Genomic DNA, 19510 nt, shown 5'->3' on the forward strand with positions numbered 1-19510 from the left:
GGGGTAAAATAAAAATTACCAAACTAAACAAACTCAAAGCAGCCTGAAATGAGCCCCATTTTTTTCCTCTGGTTTGAAAATAATGGAGCTCTCTTTTTAATTCCCACACAATTCCGTGTTTCCTGGTTTCACACGATACCGGTTTCATAGGATGGGAAGTTCCCTCACACTAGCAAAGCCTACCAGGGGTTAGGTAGGTAGTAAGGGACGACGCAGCTTGTGTAAGGGAATCTGACTCATACAGTGCCCAACCCATCAAAACCAGAAGGGAATAGAGAGCTTACCAGAAAAGCTCATTCTTACAAGTTCCTGAGCCAAAGTGCTGTCTGAGCCAAAACTGGATTGACAAGATTTTGCAAAACTGAAACCACTCTGCTTTGTGAATTATTCATGATAGGAAACTAAACAAAAAGCTATGGTCCATTTCTACCTATTATCCTCACTTGCATATTTTTTAAAATTTAAATGAAATGGGACCCAGATTTTACCACTCCCGATTTCCATTTTATAAACCAATCCTGCTCCCCACTTCTTCCCCGCCCCATCCCGCAACAAGTTTTCCAAAAGCAAAACACAGGCTTCTCAACTCATCTCTACTTTGGATTGATGCTGAAAGAAGCTAAATCTTTTGGCCTTTTGAAGTTCACTAATCAGTTATCAGGAAAAGTACCAAGAAGAATTTATAGGATGTGTCTGGATTTTAGGACAGCATGAAAAGATGTAACAAAAACAAAGTTAACGTTAGTGTTTTATTATATCATGTGCCTACAGGTCATGAAAAAAGGATTTCACAGAATCAAATGGCTGGAGTAGGTGTGGCTGAGCTGAAGCAGCATGAAAGGACAAGAAAAATGGTCTGAGCTGGAATCTTAAGAAACTATTGTTTGAAAAATAATGAAATATTCAGGATGATGGTGTAACATTCCTCTGTTGTAGCTGAGAGAAAGCACTAGAAGTGTTAGCTAAGAAGTGACATATTGTGTGCAGAGATAAGTGTGCAAGGTGCTTTCCCCACATCCACTTTCACCTCTGTGAAAGCAGGCCTTGCACTTGGGTGAATGTAGGAACCACTCCCTTCTAGGGACTCTAGGGTTGCTACAGCTCTGCATTAGTTTGTGGTAAGATTTGGCTGCATCAGAGTAAAGAAACATGCACATTCTCCCTGTGTGCTGTAAAGCTGGTGAACAGGATTGTACCTCCTATAGTACAACCACTCACAATTTCGCCACTCCCCCCAGCCTGGTTTAGATCTACATCATGTCCCACATATGGCAGTGTTCATTACAAAATCTGATCCTAAACATTTATCTGGCCAATGTACAGAGGCGCCGACCTCCTAATGTGCTGGGGGGTTCTCTACTCCCTCTCTCCCCCAGGCCACACCCTCACTCCATCCCTTTTCCCAAAGCCCCACCCTCAGCCTGCGTCTTCCCACTCACACTGCCCGCTTCTGCCATGCCTTTTCCTGCCCTATTCCGCCCCCTCCCCCAGGTGTGTCCCGCCCTCGCTTCTCCCCCTCTCCCCGCAGCACCTCCTGCACACTGCTGAACAGGGCAGATACATCCCAAGACTGGTGGCTAATCCATAGGATATATCAAACCAGCAACAAAAGTAAACTTCTGTTTCACCACACTGGCTAACAACAAGTCCTGAAAGCAGATTGCTCAGGCATTCCAGTTCTTATCTCATCACCAAAAACACTGGATTTAAAGGTGAGTGGTTCTTTACAACCAGCCTCATCAGATAAAAGGTTATCCGATCCCAAAGGACCAGCCACACACCCAGGTCAATATATAACTCAGAGCTTACCCAAAAATCATGCTGATGCCAATCCTAAAGGTTTATTCAAGAAAGAAAGAAAGAAAGAAAGATAAGTGAGAGTTAAAATTGGTTAAAGGAGGAATCAAATACATACAATAATTGCAAAGTTCTTGTTTCAGGCTTGTAGCAGTGATGGAATAAACTGCTAGATTAAGTCAAGTCTCTGGCTGTTTCCAAATCATTGGAAGGTCCTCAGTCCATTGGTTAGAATGTTTCCATTAGTATAAGTTCATAGTCCAGAGGCTAGGGCAGAAAAGAGGCTGGAGCAGATACAGGCAAAATGGAGGTGTTTTCAGGGCCTTTTATAGTTTCTGCCACGTGGAGGGAAGCCCATTGTTCTTACTTTGTGTAAGGGGACTGTTGCCCCCTTACTAACATTCAGTGGGGGTGTTTGGTTGCTAGCTCCCAGCACTAAAAAGGGAGCGGTCGATGGGAAATCAGGAGCCTGAGACTGACAGTCTCCAGGAACAATGTGGAGAGGCCAGTGCTCCAGGTCAGCCTGATTGACAGGGCGGGCCGGCTAATCAAGGAGTCAGGAGGCCAGGGGGGTCCCGTCCTCCGTGTGAGCTGGATTTGTCTGAGTCAGATGGAGTGGGGCCGAGCTAAGGAGAGAGCGGGGCCCCAAGCTAAGCTGATGGGAGCGGAGCTGCAGCCCAAAAAGCCAGAGCACGGCCCAGAGAGAGCAGCCCTGCCCTGGGAGCAGAGCTGTAGCAACTGGAGCCAGAGGGGCCAGACAAGCAGCCCAGGAAGCAGATGAGAGCTCAGAGCAGAGTCACAGAAGCAGCCTGCAGAGCAGCCCTGCCCTGGGAGCAGAGTGGTAGCAACTGGAGCCAGAGAGGCCAGAGAAGCAGTCCAGGGAGCTGAAGTCAGAGCAGCAGCAGCCGCCGTGCTGAGGCAGAGTGGAGCTGGAGCTGGAGCAGGGGCAGTCTGGAGCTGAGTGCGGTGAGCAGCTGGGCAGAGCGAGGGGGACCCCGGGCAGTGGGCCCAGCGCAGGGAGATACCTCAGCCAAGAGGCCCTGCAGGCCAGACTGGGAGGGGGATTGTAACCCTGACAGGGCGGGGGTGACGCTGGAGAGAAGGGTCCTGCCACCCAGAGCCTGAGAGTGTGTGGCCACCGCCGGAACAAGTGTCCGACCTGCAGCGTCCCTGCAGCACAGCCAGGGCCTGAGAAGGAGGCCTGGGACCTAAAGGAGCAGGCTGTGAACTGCCCTGACCTTTCAGAGACACTGTTTGTGATGTTCCCTGCCACAGAGCAGGGTGATGTGTTTCCTGTAACCTTTCCCATTTTTCCTTATTCTTTTTTTAAATTAAGTGTTAATTAAATAACTTGTATTTGCTTTAAATTGTATGATGTGATCAGTGGGTCAGGGATGTGCACAGTGCAGAGAGAGTACCCCGGAGTGGGGACACCCTAGCCCCTATCCTAGGTGACCACAGCAGGGTTGGGGGTCGAGCCCCCTAGGAATCCTGGGCCCAGCCTTGTTGGGGTTACGAGGACTCTGCCAGACAGGAGAGTGGAAGGGGAGTCCTCAAGGGCAGGGAGGCCTCTGGGTAAAGGAAGTGGGAGCGAGGACTCAGATCCTTTCGCTAGCCCACTTCACCGGGGTAGTGCAGAAGCCAGGAAAGTTCCCCACAATAGCAGGACCACTCCCCCGCTTACATTTGGAAAATTACAGCAACAAGATGGAGTTTGGAGTCACGTGGGCAAGTCACATGTCCATGCATTTTACCTAGTCACAGCAGGAAATTCCATTAAGTGTACATAGGCATCTCCCAGGGTCCATTGTCAGTTAAATGTTCATTTGATGGGCCACTCAATTTGAATAGTCTCTACAAGATGTGCTGGTTTGCTACCTTGTGGGCATTACCCCTAGAGTAAACTTTTGAAATACAGACAGTATAGAGTCAATACTAATAACTTCAAATACAAAAATGATACATGCATATTGATAGCATAATCATAACCAGCAAATCATAACCTTCCCATAGACATCTTATATGCCGCATTTTGTACAAGATTTATTGCAAATATATAACAGTGGTTGCAACAATGATCTATATGGTCATATTTTAATCAGATAACATCACACCTGTGCTTTGGTTCTATATTTGTAATATAACCTACGTTTATAAAGGATTTTGAAATCATCAGATGAAAGGTTCCTGATCGAGTGTAAGGCATTGCATCGATGACAAGTAATAGCTAATTCTTTTGTCTGTATTTCCACAAGCAGAATGGAAGTTGCCACCTAATTTCCATTGACATTTGCAGATTAGCAATTACATTGTGATATCATGGCAACTCTGATAACTCTGGGACAAATAAATGTATTTTGAACAAAAATGCACATTTATACATATTTACCAGTTGAAAAGGCTAGAACCTGCATTTTCCTACAAATACCTAAATCAACGTTTGTGTGCTTATTTTGCAGATTGCCATTGATGATGATCAGTAATGTGACACCTTTTTACCTTCCACCACCACCCCCCGTCCCCCCGCCCAGTCTGGCATCCTGCTATGCTTCTCTTCAGGAATTGTGTCTTTGTTTTTTAGGCAGCATTGAAATGACACAAGTCTAAAAGTACCAAGTCCTGTACAGAAAGGGAAGTGTGACCTTTTAACTCCAGTTGAGTTGATGAACCAGAAGAACCTGCAGATCTCATCAGAGACAGACCCAGATTAGTGGAGCATATCAATTCTTCATTTTGTGAGTTTTCCCTTTTTGATTTGCTAAATCCTCCAGTGATATTTATTGTAGAGTATCAGAGGGGTAGCCGTGTTAGTCTGGTTCTGTAGAAGCAGCAAAGAATCCTGTGGCACCTTATAGACTAACAGACGTTTTGTAGCATGAGCTTTCGTGGGTGAATACCCACTTCTTCTTGCATCCGAAGAAGTGGGTATTCACCCACGAAAGCTCATGCTACAAAACGTCTGTTAGTCTATAAGGTGCCACAGGATTCTTTGCTGCATTTATTGTAGAGTCAACATTAAGCAGTTTGGGCCAAATGCAAAGATAAGCTTAGGTAAGTCTAGAGACAGTCTAAACTGGTTAAATCCACTCCTTCTGGCCACCTCAGTGGGCATACTACACCAGCGTATACCTCTTTCTGCCTCCCTTACCCTTAGAATCATACCAACTTAATAATGTATAACTTGCATGCCTAGTGTTATATGTCATCTCTGAATTTGGCCCACTGAGCCTAATTGTATATAAAGGAGCTTGAGGGAGTCTATACTAACTCATATGCTAGAAAAGGGGAGTGGACGAAGAAAAATAACAATAATAGAATGGTATGAGAATGTGTAAGTTAAAGGAGGCCACCCCGCGCTATTACCTACCGTAACTTGCACCTTCTCCTGATTATCAGTTTTGAAGAGCCAAGATATAAAAAGAGGCACCTAAATGAGACACAATCTACACAGATTGACTAAAAAACCTAATGAATGGGAAAAAGAAATAAGAAGAAAAACCAAATGGAGAAATAGACCTTGTGGCTAATCTCAATATATATTTTTTCCAGTGAATATACTAGAAGAAAGTGAGAGTAGCTTCAGAGGAGAATAAATAACACCCCACATTCACAGGCAGAATATTCCAGGACTTTAATGAGAAAATGCATCTGAGACCGATGAAGTCTCATGTTCATCCAGCACACACGTGAATGATGTTCAGTAGGGGCCAGGATTTCAAAGTTAGGCATGTGTATGGCTTTACACATGCTTAACTTGTACATACAGTACTCAGTGGGCATATGAACACCATGGCTTTCAACACATATGTAACCCCCAGGTGGAGTTTGCCAGCTCCTGGAGCTCTGGACTGAGCCTCTAGGGGGCTGTGCCAAAAGGATTACAATTACAATAGCTGCCAGAGCTCACTGACACTATTTCCCAGCAGGGTTGCTGAGGCCAATTGGGAGGCCTCTGCATGGGTGATCTGGATAAGCAGTTCACTGAACTAATGACAAGTCAGGGCCGCACAGCCCCCAGTGTGGGGACAGCCTGACTCAGACACACACAGACAGTTTTAGGTTCAGTTTTTTTATATGGAAACTTGAGAGAAAGACAGCACAGCTCAGAGTATCTGTGCTAAACTCCCACAGTCCCCAAAGGGAGTTCTTGCACTGCTGTGAGATCAAGCGGCATGGATCAGGCAGCTCCAGCACTGCAGTGACCAACACCCAGCAGAGAGAGAGAAAGCACCGATCTGACACCAGCTACCAAGAGCCAGCCAAATCCCCAGGAAGATTCCTGCCCCTCAATTCATCCAGGCACCCCGGGGCTCCCAGCTGCCTCTGCAGCTGGTAGCTCCAGGGTGATTTAAAGGCCCTGGGGCTCACAGCCACAGCCGGAGCCTCTTGAAAGGCCCCGCCTCTTCTGGCTGAGGCCCCGCCTCTTCCAGCTGAGGCCCCACCTCACTCAGGATTCCGGCGTATGGTAAATCCTTTAAGTTACTTTCACCCCTGAGGAGGGGGGGAAGAAGAGGTGGGTTAAGGGTGGAGGCTTGCAGAGTAGTGGAGAAGGGGTGGAGTGGGCGGGCCGAGGGTTGAGCCCCCAGCCCCTGGTGCTTGCAGAGTAGTGGAAGCTGCCGCTGCTGCTGCGCAATGTGCTTCTCCTAGCCTACGGCACCTTCAGCCTCCTTGCCTGCCTCACTGTCTCCAGTGCCAGTGGGCTGTGCCTGTGTGGGGTAAGGCAGGGGCACCTCCCAACTATAGTACTGTACTGTATGGCAAAAAAAAAAATTCCCTGGAACCTAACCCCTCCCCCACCCACTCCCTGCGTATTTACATTTATTCTTAAGGGGAAATTGGATTCGCTTTACATCGTTTCGCTTAGAGTCGCATTTTTCAGGAACATAACTACAACGTTAAGTGAGGAGTTACTGTACTAAGGTGTAAGTTAATTATTAACTACACAGCAACTATCCAGAACTAGACTCAGCTATTTTCAATACTTGGATTTTTAGAAGGGTTTCTTCTATGAGGTCTGGAAATATTTGTTTGCAGAAGCTTCTTACATTTCAGAAATGGAAAATTAAATTAGGTTTCAACCCTCAGAATAAGCATGCTCTTAATTTTATCAAATGGTGCGTTTTTTCTAGGCAATTCAGTAACAGAAGTTAGGAACAAACTTGTTATGTTAGCGCCAGCTGGCAAGCTCTGTAAGTGCACTGCAGTGCTATTCCATTTGCTACACCTTTACTCTTTATATTGGAAAGACACAGGGGAATGTGCATTTCTTCCGCTGGTGAATTCACTCAATGTGAAATGTAGAACTCAGATCACAAATAGTTCAACCCAAAGCCAAACATACAGTTGTTCAGGCACATCTGAGCCATTCTTAAAATGCTTTGCTAACCATTAGTTATGGATGCATGCCTCATATTTTTTATTGTAATCACATGTGAGGCAAAAGCTGGCAGAGACGCTGTATATGATGCTCACAAAAGGCTTGCAGAAAGTGCAGACAATCAACAGAAATGTCCACAAGCCTTTTGTTTCAAGTGCATACTTGTGAATGAAGAGGTATGGTAAGTTTCCTTCTTAGGACATTTTGCACAATTATCAATCATTATTCTCAGCATAAAAACAGGTAGTGTCAGAATAAATCTTAGGTGTGCAATTTATGTTTGGTGACTGTGCTGCATATTCCAAATGATTACTTTACATGGTATTTTTATTTTTCTCACTGACCAATAATTGGTACAGTACATGCCACCAGCATGCAGGGTCATGACAAGTAGGTAGAAAGGTCAGAAACAAAGCTCTGTTAAATACGTCCCACATAAATCAAAACTGCTGAAGAGTATATTTGTGTGTGTGTATCAGGGCCTACATTAAATTAATGTCAAGTATCAGAGGGGTAGCCGTGTTAGTCTGGATCTGTAAAAGCAGCAAAGAATCCTGTGGCACCTTATAGACTAACAGACGTTTTGCAGCATGAGCTTTCGTGGGTGAATACCCACTTCTTCAGATGCAAGTCTTGCATCTGAAGAAGTGGGTATTCACCCACGAAAGCTCATGCTGCAAAACGTCTGTTAGTCTATAAGGTGCCACAGGATTCTTTGCTGCCATTAAATTAATGTATTCTTTAATTAGGTAACAATTACTGGGTAGATCTCTCTCTCTCTTTCTCTCTGACTATAATCTAGTCGCTTGAAGTTTATAAACACAGATTACCAGTGATATAACTTTAGGAATAACTGTATTTATGATAAACGTAATAAAATTTACATTTTCCCTCTTTAAACAGATGAGAAATTCTCTTAACTATAAAAAATAGATGGGAATTATTTCTAACAAAATGAATATTAATGGATAAAAGTCAAAGTAACACACACTTAAAACTTTAACTGATAATAGAACAAATATATTAAAACAAAAAAATTCTGTGGGCCAAAATATACTTCAAGTATATTCTGCAACGCCCTTGACAAAGCACTAGGTATTGTCAACATTAAGCTTTCACCAGTACACCTAAAATGTAGTAAGTGTGTTTTTATTATTATTTGAACCTGTCTGAACTTGCTGAATGACTTGAGTGTAACATGCCTCAAGTTTCCTCTGCTTTTGAAAAAGCCAGCCTCTGTTCTAGGAAAGAACCGGTTCTTTGGCACACCCAATTAATTTTTACACTCCGTAAGTGTTATCGGGCGGGGGGAATGTACACATTGCCAGCCTTTCGTGGTTGTCTGTTAATGCAGAATGGCTATAGAATTCTTTTTAGATTACTAAGTAACCTGCAAGAACATGTAATAATACATGGTATTACCAAGTAAGCCAAGTGTACCTATTGTGTAAGCAATGAGTACTTACATGATATCCATGCTCTGTAACTTAGTTATCTAAAACCAGATGAATGTTTTAAAGACTTTCACAGAGTGCCCTGTTGGCACCAGAAAATACAGTGAAAACAGTTTAACAGATGGTATTTGGGAGCTGTGATATTATTAGGTTTGAGATGATATGCATTGAAAAGCACCAAAGTTAGTGGTTTGAGTTCCAAATTATACTCCACTTAAAAGCACTGATCATTACATTACTCAGTGCAACTAACATTAAAATCTCAATTGCAATAATGTTAATGACAAACATAAGAAATAAATAAGTTAATTATCCAGAATGAATGCAAATAGTCTTTGAACCTTAATTCAACAGTTCCAGTAACATACTATTCATTGTAATCTAAATTTGGATCATCTGTTTTTGCCACCCCAACATTCACCTTATTTTCAGATCATTAAAAACTTACTAGACAACACTAGTCCTAATACAGCCTTGGGTCATCACATGTTAATCATTTTCCATGCTGAAAATTGATCATTTATTCCTGCTTTTTGCTTGCAATTGCTTAGCTGATTTTTAATCCATGACAGAACTTTACCTTTCACAGCATGACTACTTAGTTACCATAGTATCCTTTTATGATGGAATTTGTCAAAGGACATTTTTATTTGTGGGAAGTCCAAGTTATTTCTATCAGCTGGTTACCCATCATCCACTATTTTAAATTCATACACTTAGAGAATTCTAGAGGGTTGGAGAAGCTCAATTTTCCCCTGTGCCAAAGCTGTGTCATAACAGTGGACAGGAATGTTACATTGTGGGTGTGGGGTAATCAGAAAATTGCAAAACTGCCTGAAAATGCGAAGACTCTCTCCACTTACTATTTGCAGCCCTTTCTGGAATTGGGACTGCATTGGCTGCTGCTCGTTCAGTTCCAGTGTTTCAGATTAGCCTGCTATTGTCATGGCAGCTGTGGCAACAGGAAGTTCTCTTCAGAATTCCCAGAACCACCATACATTACCCACTTGCTGTTAAATCCACCAACACTTGACGAAGAACAAAGGATATGAGGCAAATGCTATTGCAATGAGAATCCTATAGCTGCTGCAACCCACTGGTGCCAGTCTGCCCAGCCTAGAGTTTGAAGAGCCTGGATTGGGAGTATGGAGTACTGCTTCTCACCCTGCCCCTAAGAGAAATTTGTTCCCAACCCCTACACCAACCAGCAAAATATGTTGAACCCTTCTCCCCACTCATTCGCCAACCAGTCAAGGACACCTGCTGCCCCAGCACCTCACCAACCAGGGAAGACCATCCCCCATACATGCCAGAAGATTGCCGAAGGGAAGCGTATGGGATTGACAGATGCTTTGAGTGAGAGAGATCACAGATCTGTGAGATTTTGTGTGGAAGAAGAGAGTATCACTTTTGTTACCAGCTGAGGCAGAACTTGTTTTGAGGGAGCCCCTTGTTAAAATGTTGGCAGCACATCGTGAAATAGAGGAGTATTTCTGCATAATTTTTGGCAAGCAGAGCATGATACATACCACACCTGTTTCTTAACTCTGTACAGCAAAACCTTCAGCTCAGCATCTTGCCTGATCAACATCTGTCCTTCATTATCCCCACACTCAATCTTCTCTCTTGCTGGTGTTTTTTGAACAGCCCTTTGCTGTGTGATAACCCTGACATTACAGGGCTCTCATTTATAGTAGAAAACAAGGCTTCTTTTGTTGAGTTGCTAGTCTCAAGCATATCAGAGCTATGTTTTTAATGGAAGTTTCCATAGGTGGCGTAGCAATTTTATTTGGATTGTATTTTACTTCCAAAACCAGTCAGTCTTTATTTTTTCCACATTTTCTTCTTGCAATTGTTTTTGGAACCTGTCACAGGAAAAGCCAATGTCCTGTAAAATTGCTGTTATGGGGACCTTTCCGTTCTTTTGTGGCTCAGTAACTCAAAAGTAGAATGATAGGAGAAAAACATTCTAAAGACTAGAAAATGTTTTGTTTATACCCCTTGCTCCTTTTAAAGTTTTAGTCTCACATATCCCAGATCTTTGTGCATGGCTAACTGCTGGTTGGGTCTGTGTGGAGCCCCACTCAAGTCAATGGGGCTCTTTATGTGTGCGGTAGTCCACTCATGCAGGGTGAATTCCAGCATTGGAGCCTAATTCAAGAGCATGTATTATATTGTAAATACAGATCTGTTTATATGCAGCATTTCAACCTACATAAATACAGTGACTCCTGCCTGTGGCTGAGGACAGCTTTGATGTAGCAAATGCAGCTTCTATTAACTTCAATGGAAGCTTCTCCCTCTTAAACCAAGGATGAATTTTGTCTCTAGTCTGGATTTCCCAGTGACAAATATTTATGATGCTAAATATCTGGAGAGGGTATGAAGTTCTCATTTTTAGAGTAACTTGCCCAAGAAAGAGACACTAGACTAATTAAATGAAATAATTGTTATGCCATTAGGGGTTTAATTTACCAAAGTGCCTAAGTTCTATTTTCAAAAGTGATTTAGGCACTTAATATCATTAGCCTCATTGGATCCAAATGCATGTCACTTTTGAAAATAGGACTTAGGTTTCTAAATCAATTAGGTCCAGATCTTTAAAGGTATCTAAGTGCCTAACTCTCATTTGAAACCAATAGGATTTAGGCACCTAAATACCTAAAACACTCTTGGAATTTCTATATATTATAGATGACAGTTTCCTAACTCTCAAAATGGATTGCAGTCAACACAGGGAAATTCTATATTGGACCTTGTCCTAACAGATAAAGAGGAATTGATCCCAGAACTAAAAGTTAATGGTAGCTTAGATCATAACTATCACATTTATAATGTGCAAGCAGAAACAAGTTGTTATATCCTTGGGGCAGCCGGTGTAGGAAGCAACCACTTGAGGCCAGAGAGCAGACAGCTAACCAAAACCTCCATTTTATTTACAGACACTGAGAGCTCGCTCAGCCGGTTGAAACCAGCTGAGCTATCCCTTAATAGTCTAACTCAGTTGCCATAGTAACAAAACCCATGACAACCAAATACACAACATATTCCTCCCCCCCTAATAAGAACATCCCCTAAATAAAACACACACTAAACTAGAGAAGGAGGGTAGACTGCCTCCATTCCCGGCTAAACCCTGGGGATTATTTTGCCCCATAACCGTGGGTTCGCCCTAACTAAAGATCCAGCTGATGAGGAGGCCTTCTGTCTCTAGGTGGATTACGGCGAACTTCTGGTGTTGTTGCACCCAAAAGTACTAGGGGCTCAGGGTCCGCAGCACGAATAGGTGAGGAGGTGGTATCAGCTCGTGCTGGGCAAAGGGGTATCTCAGCTGCCGGCAGTAATGGAGGAGAACAGTCAGGAACAGGTGACTCATGATTTGGTGTCTCACCAGGAGGGGTGAAGTCAGACCCCTCAACTGCAGATGGGTCCTGAAGACTGGCATGACCTGGCAACAGCTGATCTACATGTCGCCGCCAGGTAAGATTCTCTGCAGTCCGGACTGTATAGGAAACAGGTCCTGTTTGAGTGATGACTGTGGCCGGGACCCATTTAGCTCTGGAAGTATAATTCCGAGCCAAAACTGGCTGTCCCGGGCTAAAGGTTCGGTCTTTTGCTCTGGGTGCCCGTCTGATGACTTGATATTGCTGCTGATGTTGCACAGTTTGTCTGGGTTCAGAAGGTTTCAGCAGATCAAAGCAAGTGCGCAGCTGTCGTCCCATCATTAGAAAGGCTGGGGAAGCCTGGGTCGTAGCATGAGGTGTGTTTCTATAGGAAAGTAAGAAGGTATCCAGACGCTTTTGAATGGAGTGTTGTCCCTTTGCTGATTTCAAAGCGTTTTTCATTGTCTGCACAAATCTTTCAGCTAATCCGTTGGTGGACGGATGATATGGTGCTGACGTGATGTGGTGTATCCCATTTGCCTTCATAAAATTTTGAAACTCCTGAGAGACGAACTGCGGTCCGTTGTCGCTCACAAGTTGTTCTGGCAGACCAAAACGACTAAAGAGTCCTCGTAGTTTTTGAATAGTACTCTCTGCAGTAGTGGACTGCATTATAGAGACTTCTGGCCATTTAGAATGGGCATCTACTGCCACCAAGAACATGCTTCCTTCAAGGGGGCCAGCAAAGTCAACGTGAATACGTTGCCACGGGTTTTCAGGCCAGTCCCATGGGTGTAGGGGTGCCAACTGGGGTGCATTTCTTACACCCTGACATGACATACAAGCTTTTGCCTTCTCTTCAATAGCACTGTCCAATCTAGGCCACCAAAAATAGCTTCGTGCAATTTCCTTCATGCGCACTATTCCACAGTGACCGGAATGTAGCTGTTCTAACATCTGTGATCTCAGGGGTGGTGGAATAATGACATGCCTCCCCCACAACAAACAACCAGATTGGACCGATAACTCCGTCCGCCTGGACATGTAGGGAACAAGGTCGGGTGAGACCGGAGAGGTTTGTCGAGATTTTCCATGCATCACCAGGTCCATAACTTGGGATAATACTGGGTCAACGCGGGTTGCCTTCTTTATCTGAGTAGCAGTGATGGGTGTATTCTCTACCTGTTCAAAGTAGAAGATTTCCTTTTGGGCACTATCTTGATGTTTGACCGGCAAAGGCAACCTTGAGAGGCCATCTGCATTGCCGTGCAGAGTGGATTTCCGATATTTGATTTCATATGTGTGTGCAGAAAGTATCAATGCCCAACGTTGCATACGACTAGCAGCTAATGGGGGAATGCCTGTGTAGGGTCCAAAAATTGATGTCAGAGGTCGATGGTCTGTAAGAAGAGTAAACTTTCGCCCAAACAGGTACTGATGAAACTTCCTAATTCCAAAAACAATTCCTAATGCCTCACGTTCGATTTGGGCGTAGTTAGTTTCTGCTTTGCTTAGAGTGCGTGAAGCAAAAGCAATAGGTCTTTCTTCTCCCGAAGGCATAATGTGTGACACGACCGCTCTCACTCCATAAGGGGAAGCATCGCAGGCCAATTGCAGGGGTAAGGATGGATCAAAGTGCGTTAGAACTTCAGAATTTAACAATGCATCCTTAGCTTTGTTAAATGCAACATCACAGGCTTCAGTCCACTTCCAGGCCTTGTTCTGCCCAAGGAGCTCATGAAGTGGTTTTAGCAGTGTGGCTAACTGTGAGATGAACTTTCCATAATAGTTCAGTAGTCCTAGAAATGAGCGCAGCTGGCTTACATTTCGAGGTGGGGGAGCCTCCACAATAGCTTTAACTTTTGTAGGGGCCTTATGAAGACCTGCAGAATCGATGATGTGTCCCAAATATTCAACAGAGGGCTTGAAGAATTCACACTTGTCTTTGCGAACTCGTAGGCCATACTCTTCCAGTCTTTGTAGGGTAGCCTCTAAATTCTTTAAGTGATCCTCTTCATTTCTTCCAGTGACCAGGATATCATCCAGATAGCACTGAACTCCTGACAAGCCACACAAGATCTGGTCCATAGCCCTCTGGAACAGGGCGGGAGCCGATGTGATTCCGAAGGGTAGGCAACAGTATCGATAAAGCCCCTTATGAGTCACAACAGTCAACAGCTCTTGGGACTTTTCATCAACGTGCATCTGTAAATATGCTTGACTCAGATCAATCTTACTGAACTTTTGTCCCCCAGCCAGGCCTGCGAAGAGGTCATCGATGCGGGGAAGCGGGTATTGCTCTGCACACAACACTGGGTTGACAGTGACTTTAAAATCACCGCAAATCCGGAGAGAGCCATCTTTCTTTACTATTGGAACGATAGGAGTGGCCCATGAGCTATGGGTAACTGGTATTAGGACTCCATTGGTGACCAGGCGCTCCAGGTCTGCTTCAACTTTTGGCCTGATGGCATATGGCACAGTTCGGGCTTTCAGATATTTTGGTGGACTGCCAGGTTTAATGTTCAATGTCACAGTGATTCCCTTCATACTTCCCAAATCATCTCCAAAAACAGCAGCATGTTTCCTTAGTATAGGGGTTAGACTGGTTTCTTCTTTAGTCATCCGGTGCACTTCTGCCCAGTTCAGCTGAATCTTCCCAAGCCAAGACCTACCCATTAAGGCTGGGTAGTCACCTCTCACCACAAACAGTGGCAATTTAGCCGCCTGTCCATTGAGCTCCACCTTAACATCAATAGTGCCCAACATGGGCACAGCTTCACCTGTATACGTCTTCAGAACAGTTTTTGTTGCCTTAAGCGGAAGATGCTGTAGCTTTTCCTTATACACAGTCTCAGGAACCAGCGAGACAGCTGCACCGGTGTCTAGTTCCATGCGTATAGGTTTGCCCTCCAATAAGGGGGTTACCCAGTATTCATGTGAGCCCGCTGCCAAAGACAAAACATGCAGTGGCACTTCCTCTTGTGAGGCGGTGTCACCTTGATCATCCTGGGTCTGCTCTAGGGTATGCAAGGTTCCTCTTTTTGTCAGCCAGACCACAGGCCTCTTTTTCTTTTGTTTACAGGCACACTCAATGTGTCCCTTTTTGCCACAGTGTCGACACACCAGGTCCTTACACCAGCATTCTGATGCCTGGTGTCCTGGCTTACCACAGCGGTAACATTCTTGACTCTGCACAGTTTTGTGGGTCGGTTCTTGTGACACTTTTTGCACCCTAGGGGATGCACTGATGTATTGCGCCTCCCTTGTAGCCAGTTCCATGGAGACAGCAATATCAACAGCCTTCTGTAAGGTAAGCTGAGCCTCTATCAGTAGGCGCTTCTGTATAGCTTCACTGCAGAGGCCACACACTAACCTGTTATGCAGGGCATCATTTAACATCTCTTTAAATTCACAGTGTTCTGCTAGCTTTTTTAAAATGGCTACAAATTGTACAACTGTTTCATCTTCCTTTTGGTCTCTTTTGTGGAACCTATATCTTTCAGCAATTACCAGTGGTTTTGGGGAGAAATGAGACCCCAGGATTTCCACAATGTCACTGTAAGATTTAGTCTCAGGCTTAACAGGGTGTAGTAAGCTGCGTAGCAGAGAGTAGGTTTTAGCCCCTACAACAGTTGAGAATATTGGCACCTTCTTCGCTTCTGTAATGTCATTTGCAATACCAAAAAGCTCAAAACGCTCAGTATACACATGCCACTGCTCTGTATTCTCATCAAAAGGCTCCAGGGGCCTGGTCAGAGTAGCCATGATTTTTAGTTTCACTTTCACAGTCAGTGCAAACAAGCAGCTTTTTTTCTTTGTTTGGTCTTTACCTTGACTTCTACTTCCTTCTGTTACTGGAGCAGCACCAGGATCCCACCCTCGTCGCCAGTGTTATGTCCTAGGGGCAGCCGGTGTAGGAAGCAATCACTTGAGGCCAGCGAGCAGACAGCTAACCAAAACCTCCATTTTATTTACAGACACAGAGAGCTCACTCAGCCGGTTGAAACCGGCTGAGCTTTCCCTTAATAGTCTAACTCAGTTGCCATAGTAACAAAACCCATGACAACCAAATACACAACACAAGTCCAGACCGTAATAGATATACTTGGTGCTTTAATAGGGCCAATTTCACAAAGCTGAAAACAATTATGAGCGAAATCAGTTGGGAGGAAGGATTTAATGAGAAAAATGTGAGTGACAATTGGGAATAATTTAAGAACACCTAACTAGATGCCCCAAAAGCCACAACTGAGGAAGAAGGCTATGCAGGTTAAAAAAATAACTTGGTTCAGCGGGAACGTGAAGGCAGCTGAAAAAAATGTTTAACAAATGGAAGAAAGGGGAAATTCATAGTAATGAATATAAATCAGAAGTTTAGACTTTTATAATGTTGATAAGGGAGGCCAAGGGACACAAGGAGAAATCTATGGCCAGCAGAGTTAAGGACAATAAGGAATTTTTAAAACATATTAGGAACAAAAAGAATCCCGACAATGGTTCTGGCCCATTACTAGACAGAAAGTGTAGAATTATCAATAAAACTGCAGAAAAAGGCAGAAGTGTTCAATAAATATTTCTGTTCTGTATTTTGGGGAAAACAGTCTTATTGTATGGTGATGATAAAACTCTTTCCATGTCTCTAGTATCTCTAGAGAATGTTAAACATAAGCTACTAAAGTCAGACGTTTTTAAATCAGCAGGTACAAATACCTTGCATCCAAGAGTTTTAAAAGAACTGGCAGAGGAGCTCCCTGGATGTAATGTGAATGTTTAATAACTCTTGGAGCATTAGGGAAGTTCACGAAGAATGGAAGAAAGCTGAAGTTGTGCCAGTTTTTTAAAAGGGTAAATGGGATGAACGAGGCTATTGTAGGCCTGTCAGACTGACATTGAGCCTGGGCAAGATGATGGATTACCTAATTTGGGACTCTAACAGAGAACTAAAGAAAGGTAATGGAATTAATGCAAATCAACTTGGATTTATTGAAAATAGCTCCTGTCAAACTAACTTGATATCTTTCTTTGATGAGATTACAAGTTTGGCTGATATTACGTCAACACTATTGCCTTTATATTTAGACTTCTGTAAGGCGTGTGACTCAGTGCTGAATGACATTTTGATTTAAAAAAAAAACCAGAACGGTATAAAATGAACATGGTATGCATGAAATTTAAAACTGGCAAACGAGTAGGTCTGAAAATGTAAGTGTAAATGAGGAATTGTCATTGAGCAGATCTGTATCCAGTGGGGTCCCACAGGGATCCATTTTTGATACTTTGCTGTTTAATATCTTTATCAATGGCCTGGAAGAAAACATAAAATCATCACTGATAAAGCTTGCAGATGACCAAAAAATTGGGGGATTTGTAAATAATGAAGAAGGCAGTCTACTGATTTAGAGTGATTTGGATCACTTGGTAAACTGGCACAAGTAGATAATATGCATTTTAATATGGCTAAAAGTAAATGTATACATCTGGGAACAAAGAATGTAGACCATATTTACATGATGGAAGACTCCATCCTGGGAAGCAGTGATGTCGGAAATAAAGGGGTCATGAAGGATGATGATTTCCTAATGTGATTCTGTCAAGTATCAGAGGGGTAGCCGTGTTAGTCTGGATCTGTAAAAGTAGCAAAGAGTCCTGTGGCACCTTATAGACTAACAGACGTTAATGTGATTCTGTGGCCCAAAGAGCTTATGAGCCTGGGATGCATAAACGGGGGAATTGTGACTAGGAGTAGAGAAGCTATTTTACGTCTGTATATGGCCCTGGTGTGACTGCTGCTGGGATACTGTGTCCAGTTCCGGTGCCCACAATTCAAGAAGGGTGATAATGAATTGCAAAGGGTTAAGAGACGAACCATGAGAATGATTAAGGGATTAGAAAATATGCCTTATAGTAATAGACTCAAGGAGCCCAATCTATTTACCCTAACAAAGAGAAGATTTGGGGGTAAATTGACAACAGTTTATATGTACCTACATGGGGAACAGATATTTAATAATGGGCTCTTCAATCTAGTAGAGAAAAGTATGACACAATCTAATGGCTGGAAGTTGAAGCTAGACAAATTCTGGCTAGAACTAAGGCATACATTTTTAATGGTGAGAGTAATTAACCTTTGGAACAATTTGCCAATTCGCCATCACTGACAATTTTTAAATGAAGATTGACTGTTTTTCTAAAAGATCTGCTCTAGGAATAATTTCTATGGCCTGTGTTATGCATAAGGTCAGACTAGATGATCACAATGGTCCCTTCTGGCCTGGGAATCTGTGACTCAGTCAAATTGCCAAGAAGTGAGGAAGGTTGAGCTTTAGATGTATTTGAAGATGCAGTCCTTTTTGATTATGTTAGTGGATAGTGTTGATGTACAAGCTGTAGGATATGTCACTTGAGTGAGGTAGGAGGTGAGGGAGATTATGGAGAGCACCAGCTTCCCCTCCTCAAAGCTATTACTTATTTCTTCAGCACCACAGCATGGTGCTTTGAGAGCAAAGACAGCTCCCCGGGAATGTGCCATCTAAGACTCATACATGTCTTCTTTATTAGGTGATGCTTTATATGGAACAATGTTACCTCTCACAGGATGAGTTTTCTTTTCTGATGTTACAAGGACTAAAATAGATGGTTAGGGGAACCACAGACCAGATAGTGCAACAAGAAGGCACATTATACTGTAAATCTGGTATATTTTAGTTCTCTTTCTTGAAACCGTAGATTCATCTGGACTCAAGATGGACTGGAGTGGAGCTGGTTGTCAAGGTCTAGTTGCCATTTTTCAGCTTGAGAACTTGGCTGCTCCGGAACTGCAGGTGGTCTGCTGCTGCTGCCATCTTCTGCCAGAACTCTGACTACAGTAATGATTAAACTAAGATTTATAAAATGGGAACTCTGGAGTTTCCTGTCTTTTGAACTGAACTGAAGTGTTAATGATCGTTATGTGTTAACTGACAAGGGGAGCATTTTTCTTTTTAATCCAAAACTGGGACAACTTACTTTTTCAAAGCTAAAATTCCCTGAAGTGGTACCAAATAATGTTCCAAAACCACTGACCTAAACCTGGCATTTGCAGCCTAATGAAATCTGATCAGCTGACTGAAAGGACACAAACCCACCCTTGTGCCACAAAATAGAACCAAGAAACGCTGTGAACACCTTGCATTCTGCCAGATATTAACATTTATTACACAGCTAGCACAGATGACTTGGGGTTTATCTGTGACGGATTACAAACATTGCTTTAAGAAATAAAAGCTGCATGAAACCTCTGAAAGAAAACTTTAAAAAGCACATTCACTTTACAGCCTATTTTTAATTTAATTACAGCCCCATCACAGGTCTTTATAGTCCTCTTCTATGAAGATATGCCATATACTACAGATTCCCTTCTCGTGGTGTGGATTTGGTTTCTTCTGGGGCAGGGAGGGGTGGGGAGTAGTAAATTGAAGAGGAGTTCACTTTCACCATCTGCTCCATTACAGAGTCTG

General features: G+C 43.4%; 1 long non-coding RNA gene across 1 annotated transcript; it reads left to right on the plus strand.

The window, feature by feature from the left end:
* Positions 1–2705: 2705 nt before the first annotated feature.
* On the plus strand, positions 2706–6250 carry LOC123362915. Its single transcript, XR_006576639.1, has 3 exons — positions 2706–2763; positions 4379–4532; positions 5929–6250. It is a non-coding gene; the product is annotated as an uncharacterized LOC123362915 (long non-coding RNA).
* The last annotated feature ends 13260 nt before the right edge of the window (positions 6251–19510 follow it).

Source organism: Mauremys mutica, chromosome 2 (genome assembly GCF_020497125.1).
Source record: "Mauremys mutica isolate MM-2020 ecotype Southern chromosome 2, ASM2049712v1, whole genome shotgun sequence".
In the NCBI taxonomy this organism is placed as follows: domain Eukaryota; kingdom Metazoa; phylum Chordata; order Testudines; family Geoemydidae; genus Mauremys; species Mauremys mutica.